The following is a 7,417-nucleotide window of genomic DNA, read 5'->3' as shown; positions in this document are numbered from 1 at the left end:
ATAAATTGATATATATGTCACAATTTTAGTAATATTTTATATTAACCAAATAAATAGAAAGTCTATTAAAAAATAATAAAAAAATCACTTAAAATATGCTACGTTAAATAAAAAATCATCGGATCTCTCAATCTTTAGACATTATCACATAGTTATGTGTTAGAAAGCTTGCAGCTATCATCTATCAAGGAGGTTTCCAAAGCTATCATGTTTAGCTTTGGAAAAGGGCAAACAAGCGTTGGTTTACCTGGTTTGATTAGGTGGTTGAGAATCAATGACAACCTATAAGAGTTTACTATTTTGCACCATTTTGATATTTGTTTTTGGTAAGACTGATAAATTTCCCTTAATTAAGGATCAAGGTGCCATGTGCAACCAATTTGAGTTTTTCGTGTACAACAGAACCCTATATAAAAAAAGAGTTTACATTTATATTAACCAATTAAATAGAAAGTCTATTTTAAATATAAAAAAATATTCACTTAAATAATGCTACGTTAAATAAAAAATCATCGAATCTCTCAATCTTTAGACATTATGTAGTTAGGTGTTGGAAAGCTTGCGGATGTCATCTATCAAGGAGGTTTGCTGTGTAAAACAAGAAGCTGGAGGCTCATATTTATTTGGAAAACGGGCAAACAAACGTTGGTTACTTGGTTTATTTGAGAATCAATGACAACCTAAAAGAGTTTACTATTTTGCATGTACCTAATCTACCGACCATTTTGATATTTGTTTTTGGTAAAACTGATAAATTTCCCTTAATTAAGGATCAAGGTGCCATGTGCAACCAATTTGAGTTTTCCATGTACAACAGGAACCCTATATAAACTGATACCCATATCTTTGCACATGCACATGAAGTTTTAAGAATCATGGTTACCATAAAAAACATTGCCATTCGTTTGGCTTTGTTTTTCTTGGTGTTTGCTGCCCTCTTCGCTCTCCATGAATGTGCATTTGTCTCTGTCACTCTCTCATTTTGCATGACATTTTATTAAACTTTTCATAGAACCCTACACCTATATATTTCATAAGGAGAAACATGCATGCTTTTTTGTCCTAGATTTTGTCTTATTGCAGAATTGCATGATCTGTCTATCATTTAAAATGTGTCATATCATTACGTGCAACTGGAAATAACAACAACACTATGAATAGCTTGTATATACCGAGCATACTTCCATCTAATCACTTCATTACTGTTCTGAAAAATGAAAAATCAGAAATTATATGACTTCTTTAAGGTGGTTTGTATAATTTCTCGTTAATATCGTATATGTCTTGATGGTTGCAGGCAAAACCTGTGAAAAAATACCGAGGGATAATGGATTCTGCACGCCTCAGGCTTGTAACTATTTTTGCAAGATAGATCTGCATCGTGTCATAAGTGCTCGTGGATATTGCAAAACGAAGCCTAGAAAAACTTGCGTGTGTAGTTACTCCTGCTAATTACTTTTGATTATTACCAAGGGTTACTTGATGTATTGTTTTTGTATGGGAGTAAAAAAGTCAAAAGGGAACTTCCTTTCTGTGTTACTTTTTTTTTTTTAAATGATTTGGGGGAGGGGATTTCGAACTCTATACCTCCATTTTGGAGGCTAGAGATTATGTCAATCAGACCACATGTCTTTAATCCTTTTTATGTTACTGATATGCATGCGATAATGCATTTCATTGTATAAATAATGGGTATTGGAAACCATGGATGAATAAGAATTCGTGATGGTAAATTGATTTTTCAATTTTTTAGTTTTCAGCACCCAATTGTTGTATGGTTTCATGTAGAAATTCGTGAGATCGAAATAAGTTTTTCCTAAATTAAATTCCCTGACAAAGTTTCAAACAAAAACTAGATGTTTGAAACAAAAAAATTGTGTTTATAATTGGATATCTTTTACACTGTAGATGTTTTGGATCTTTGAGAAGAAAAGTATATGAAATCCTAAAGGCCAGTGCTAGGGAGCCCGATTTGGGTTTGATTTTTTTTCATATCACTTTTTTAATACTTTTAAATATTTAAAAAAAATAAAAAAAAATCACAATATTATTAAACAATATTTTCTTAATCACTAAGTTAAAAGAAAAATAAAAAAAAAATAAAATGCCCAATCGGGAAAAAAAAAAAGGGGAGCCCAAATTGGGCTCCCTAGTATTTTTTTAATCCTAAAACTCCTACTAAAGGTTTTGGTAGTTGAAACATGCTATGTTTGGTTGTTCAATCAAAATCAACTCATCTCAAACTAATAATTGATATGACCCACTTTTTTTTTAAGTTTTCATAAAACAATTAAACTCATTTGAACTTACTTTATATATTTCAACCTAAAAAGTTAAACTTATCTCAACCTGAAAAAATTAAATTTATCTCAATGGGACTCACAAAATACTATTATTCACAACTCAACTCAACTTATCTTAAGATCCAAATGCTGCCTTAATGTCCCTTTGGATCCTGTTGGTTGAAGAAATGAAGGTGTGGGAAATTAGGAATGCTTCAATGATAAAACTGGAGGTGACCTCATTTATCTAAGATAGTGGATTGTTTGAGTAGTTTGAGGGATCATAAGATTCTACCACTCTTCCAAATCCTACATCCATTGCAGTCTACTCTATCGACCCCGGCCCAATAACGACTTCACTCACCTATCAATATTCAATAGTTCGAGTCACTTTAACACCATGCTCATGCATAGTATCAATACATTTTAATCCTTTCGCAACTCAAACTTGTAACATTATTTCTACTTTAATAGTAATTGTCAAAGGCCAAACCGGCAACCATTGATAGAAAAGTCCTAAAACTATTTTATATTAATTTTGTCAAACTTTTAACTCTTAAATACCGTAACACAATGGGTAGCTTTTTAAAAAACCCATATTGCTTAATAAGCAAATATCTATTATAGTCAAACTGATAATCACAATTTCATCACGTTACCAAGTATGATTTGAAATTTGTGTGTATATATCAATTGCATGTTACAAAAACAAGCAGTCATGTTAGCAGTAAAAACAAGGAAGAGCTGTTAATGACAATTTACCTTGATTTCTCAAATATATTCAAGAATCATGGCCACAAAAACCATTGTTTTTCGTTTGGCTTTGCTTTCGTTGGTGTTTGCTGCCCTCTTTGCTCTTCATGAAGGTTTGTACGTCTATATATCCTATAAATTCTAATCTTTCATGACACAGTTTACCACGTTGTGTTCTACATATATATTTTTAAAATATTATATATCATCTTTAGTTATTTATGTCATGATTGAGTTGTACGTTTCAATCGAACGTGTTGGATGGCTGGCCAATCTGCTCAAAATAAACGACACAAACAACAACAGGCAACCAAAACAATGGTACTCCAAACAGTAGTACTGCGCTTGGGAATCATGATGTTGCCGATGCAGTCCATGCAAAAGATCATGACGTGCTTAGGGGAAGCAAATTAAATGTTTCATTCTGCTACAGTTATAACTGTCATGATATTGGACCCTGTTGGTGCTGCCTGTTCAAACGAAAATGCTGGCTCTATCAAGTAACCTGTGAAGAACTTTGTCGTAGTACTACTACTGTCTCTACAAAAGGCCTCCCGCCCCTTTAAAGCTCATCATGATCTCAATCCTTCAGCTAGCACTTTATCAGAATTATTGCATTGCAATATTAATGTACACTGCATGGATATTATGTCTCAATAACTATGAATAAAGAACAGAAACAATGCATGATCAGGTTAAATTGAAGTCTTGCTTGTTAATGTTGTTTTATTTATTTGAAATTTCAAGTATTTGAATTAGACATATATAGGATTGTAAATGAACTAGTCCGTATGATTGTAAATGAACTATCTCTACAAAAGGCCTCCCGCCCCTTTAAAGCTCATCATGATCTCAATCCTCCAGCTAGCACACTACAAGAGATATGGCTTTTTGCCATGAATTTTTTTTCCAAGACACTCCATCGTGGCAAATAAAGAGCTTATTACACGAAAACTAATCGGGGGAAAAGAATAAGCCTTTTCCCACGATATTACATCGGCAAGTAAACATTTGTGGGAAAAAACTATTTTTTCAGCGACAAATTGAGGCGACCAAAAGTTGCCGTAAATAGTTTGGCAAAATTTTTTGACTTGTGGTGGGTTATTACTGTTTGTGTCGGGATAATTAACTTTTGCGGTGACTTTTTCTCTACTCAAATAAACTACCTAAGTGTTTTATAGCGATAAAAGGTCACCGCAAATATTTTGGTGAAATTTTTGTGCATTTATTGGGTTATTACTTTTTTTGACGAGGTAATTAACTTTTGCGGCGACTTTTTCTCACTGCAAATAAACTACCTTTGTGTTTTACGACGATAAAAGGTCGCCGTAAATAGTTGGACAAAAGTTTTATGCATTTATTGAGGTAATTACCTTTTGCGGCGACTTTTTCTCGCCGCAAATAAACATACTTTTTGTATTGTAGTGAAATTAATTCTTTTGCGACGATAAGATGTCGCCGCAAAAGATAATAAATACTTGCGTTTTCCCTTTTTCCTTTCTTCCCCTACCCCCCACCTCGCGACGCTCTCGTCTCTTTCTCTCGATGCAACTGCGATCCGCGACCTCACCTCTCTCTCCCTTGACCATGATCGAGCCTCTCTCCCTTGCCACACCTCACCCAGTGCCCCCCTGGCGCTTCTTCACCCAATCCCCCCCACCTCGCGATGCTCTCGTCTCTCTCTTGCGGCGACTGTGATCCGCAACCTCACCTCTCTCTCCCTTGATCGCGATCGAGCCTCTCCCCCTACCACACCTCACCCAACCCTCCCCAAGACCTCACCCAAGTAGCCACCCTTCCCCAACCATCTCCGCCTGCAGCAGTCTAGTACACGTCTTCTCAAAATTAAGTGCGACAAGGTGAGCCTTTCTCTTCTCCCTTCATCTTCTCTCTAGGTAATTTGTGATGATATGATTGTATAACATATTGTGCAATTTTGCGATGATATGATTGTGTAAAATCTATCTAATGTTATGATGATATGGTTGTGTAAAACATATTAAATAAAGATCGAAAACTGAAATCATTCCTTTATTTCGGATCGGAAGGTTATATACTAGGGGAAGGACTTTCGTCTGATATTATTGTCAAGCTTAATGCTTTGTTTCTACATGTTTCTCCTAAAGATAGATCCTTCATCTTCTCTCTGTGTAATTTGTGATCATAGTATATAACATAGATTAGTTATTGAACTCTTATACAGAAATACTTCTGATCATGTGTTGTAGAAAATAGAACCAAGACATGAGACCAGATTAGCTTAATTTGGAAGTTGAACTCTCAAAGAATAATTAGGAGCCATCATATATATGCACCCGGCCGTGAAGTATTTTCTTGGAGCATATACTTTTGCTGAATGGATTGATCATCTTGCAAGTTTGTTTTAGTTAGATTCAATGTAAGTTGTAGGTGGGGTGGCTCATAATCAGCTAATTAATTAAAATAGTTAATCTCTTATCTAAACCCACAGAATTTGCACAAGGAATAGCTAGTGGATGCATAGTTTTGAATTTCGTACCGTACCGGCCGGTACGACCAAAATTTTTCGTATATATCTATTTCGTACCGGCCAAAATACCGGCCGTACCGGCTTCAATTTCGGCCAGTTTTTTTTTTTCATTTTTTCAAACTACAAGCTTAATTTTTAAACCCCAATTCAAACTAGACTATTTATAATTTATATATATGTATTTATATATAATTTATTTATATATAGACTATTATTTTAGAATATAATTTTGAAATGTTATTTATTTATATATCGAATATTTCGAAATGCTATCCCAAAATGTTATCCCGAAACGGTACCGGTACTGAAATATTTTGTTCCAGTGCCTTAACTTGTACAGCGTCCAGTATGGTATTCAAAACATTGAGTGGATGCATGCATGTTGGGTCATGCAGTAATTAATGCAAGCTGTAGCAAAGAGATAAGCAGTCTTCTCGAAATTAATTTTTTCTTTGACGGATGGCCATATATATGTCGCCAAGATTGACGATTGACAATGGAAACCATTCATATTATTGTATATACCTTGCAATGCAGTCAAAACTTTTCAAACTAAGATCAAACATGAGTAGTACTAGTACTTTTATGAGGCCCTAATCATCATCGACATGTTTTATTTCACGTCTTTATAGATACATGAGGAACCGGAGTGAGATGCATATCTGAGAGAGAAGAGGGAGAGTGAAGCAGCTCGGGATTGAGTAGAGCAAGAATCGTGACGTGGACAGGAACCGGGTTCGGCCACGTCAGGAGTGTGGCGTGCGGGTAGCGAACCGGAGGCTGAGTAGAATTTTTGTTGCTAAGGGGGGGCCAGTTGGTGGCAGGGGGTGGAAGAAGCCAGTAGGCTCAAAACTAAAAGCCAATTTTGATGTTGCGATAGATGTATCTTCCAAGAAGCTGGGAATTGGGGTGATCATCAGAGATAATAAGGGAGAGCTTTTTACTACTTTATCTGCTATAAGAGTATTCAGTAGTGATGATTTTGTTGCTGAGTGTTATGCATTTTAGGAAGCGATGGTCCTCTGTGAAGAGCTGGGGCTAGGTGCTGTTATCTTTGAAGGGGATGTTAAGGGTGTAATTGAGGTCGTGAGTAAAGAGGAGAGGGATGATTCTAGTTATGGTCACTTGGTGGAAGGATTGCAGTAGAAATTGGGACTTTTTGAAAGATGAGAGATTAGCTTTGTACATTGAGAGGGCAATGAGGCTGCTCACCAGTTGGCAAAACTGGCTTTACACGGGGATTGTGACATGTATTGGTTAGGAGATGGACCTGAGATGATTACAAACCAATTACTCATAGATAAATTGTATACGGACATTGATACAAGTTGATAATGAATACAATGACGTTTATTTCAAAAATAAATAAATAAAATTAAAATAATAAATTAATTTGATTATTGTTACTATTAGGTATCAACATATTTGACTCTTAAAATTATTAGGAGATTTATACCATCTCATTTCTCTAGTTTTCTAATAAAAATGTACTTATGCTTGTCAACCTAATCCAACTACTGTAGCTTTTTGTTTCAAACCAATCCAATTTGCGGTTGGGAGGTTTTTATTCCCACCCGTTTTGATTCTTAAAGTAAGGTTAGAACAAAACAAATAATTTCACATTAGGTTAGAGTATAGTCATATACATCGAGGGTGGTAATATATGACACGATCCGGTAATTCAACATAAATACAACACAAAATAATAGAACTTGAGTTTAATATAAATGATTTTTCATAGGTTTAAACAAGTTGACTCTATAAGATACGATTACTAAACATGCCAATTATAGGTCAAAATGTGTAACCCACAATTAACAAAATAATTGGGTTTGGTATCATGAATCTAGTTGAACTTATGAAATATTTATAT

The 7,417-nt window shown here is 34.9% G+C and overlaps 1 long non-coding RNA gene across 1 annotated transcript; it reads left to right on the top strand.

Annotated features, from left to right (window-relative positions):
* The first annotated feature begins 852 nt into the window (after positions 1-852).
* Positions 853-1,759, top strand: LOC118349304. The gene is made up of 2 exons (XR_004802278.1): positions 853-954; positions 1,298-1,759. It is a non-coding gene; the product is annotated as an uncharacterized LOC118349304 (long non-coding RNA).
* The last annotated feature ends 5,658 nt before the right edge of the window (positions 1,760-7,417 follow it).

This window comes from Juglans regia, chromosome 8, assembly GCF_001411555.2.
Source record: "Juglans regia cultivar Chandler chromosome 8, Walnut 2.0, whole genome shotgun sequence".
In the NCBI taxonomy this organism is placed as follows: domain Eukaryota; kingdom Viridiplantae; phylum Streptophyta; class Magnoliopsida; order Fagales; family Juglandaceae; genus Juglans; species Juglans regia.
The sequence above is the reverse complement of the archived record's forward strand: the minus strand, read 5'-3'. Positions and strand labels throughout refer to the sequence as shown.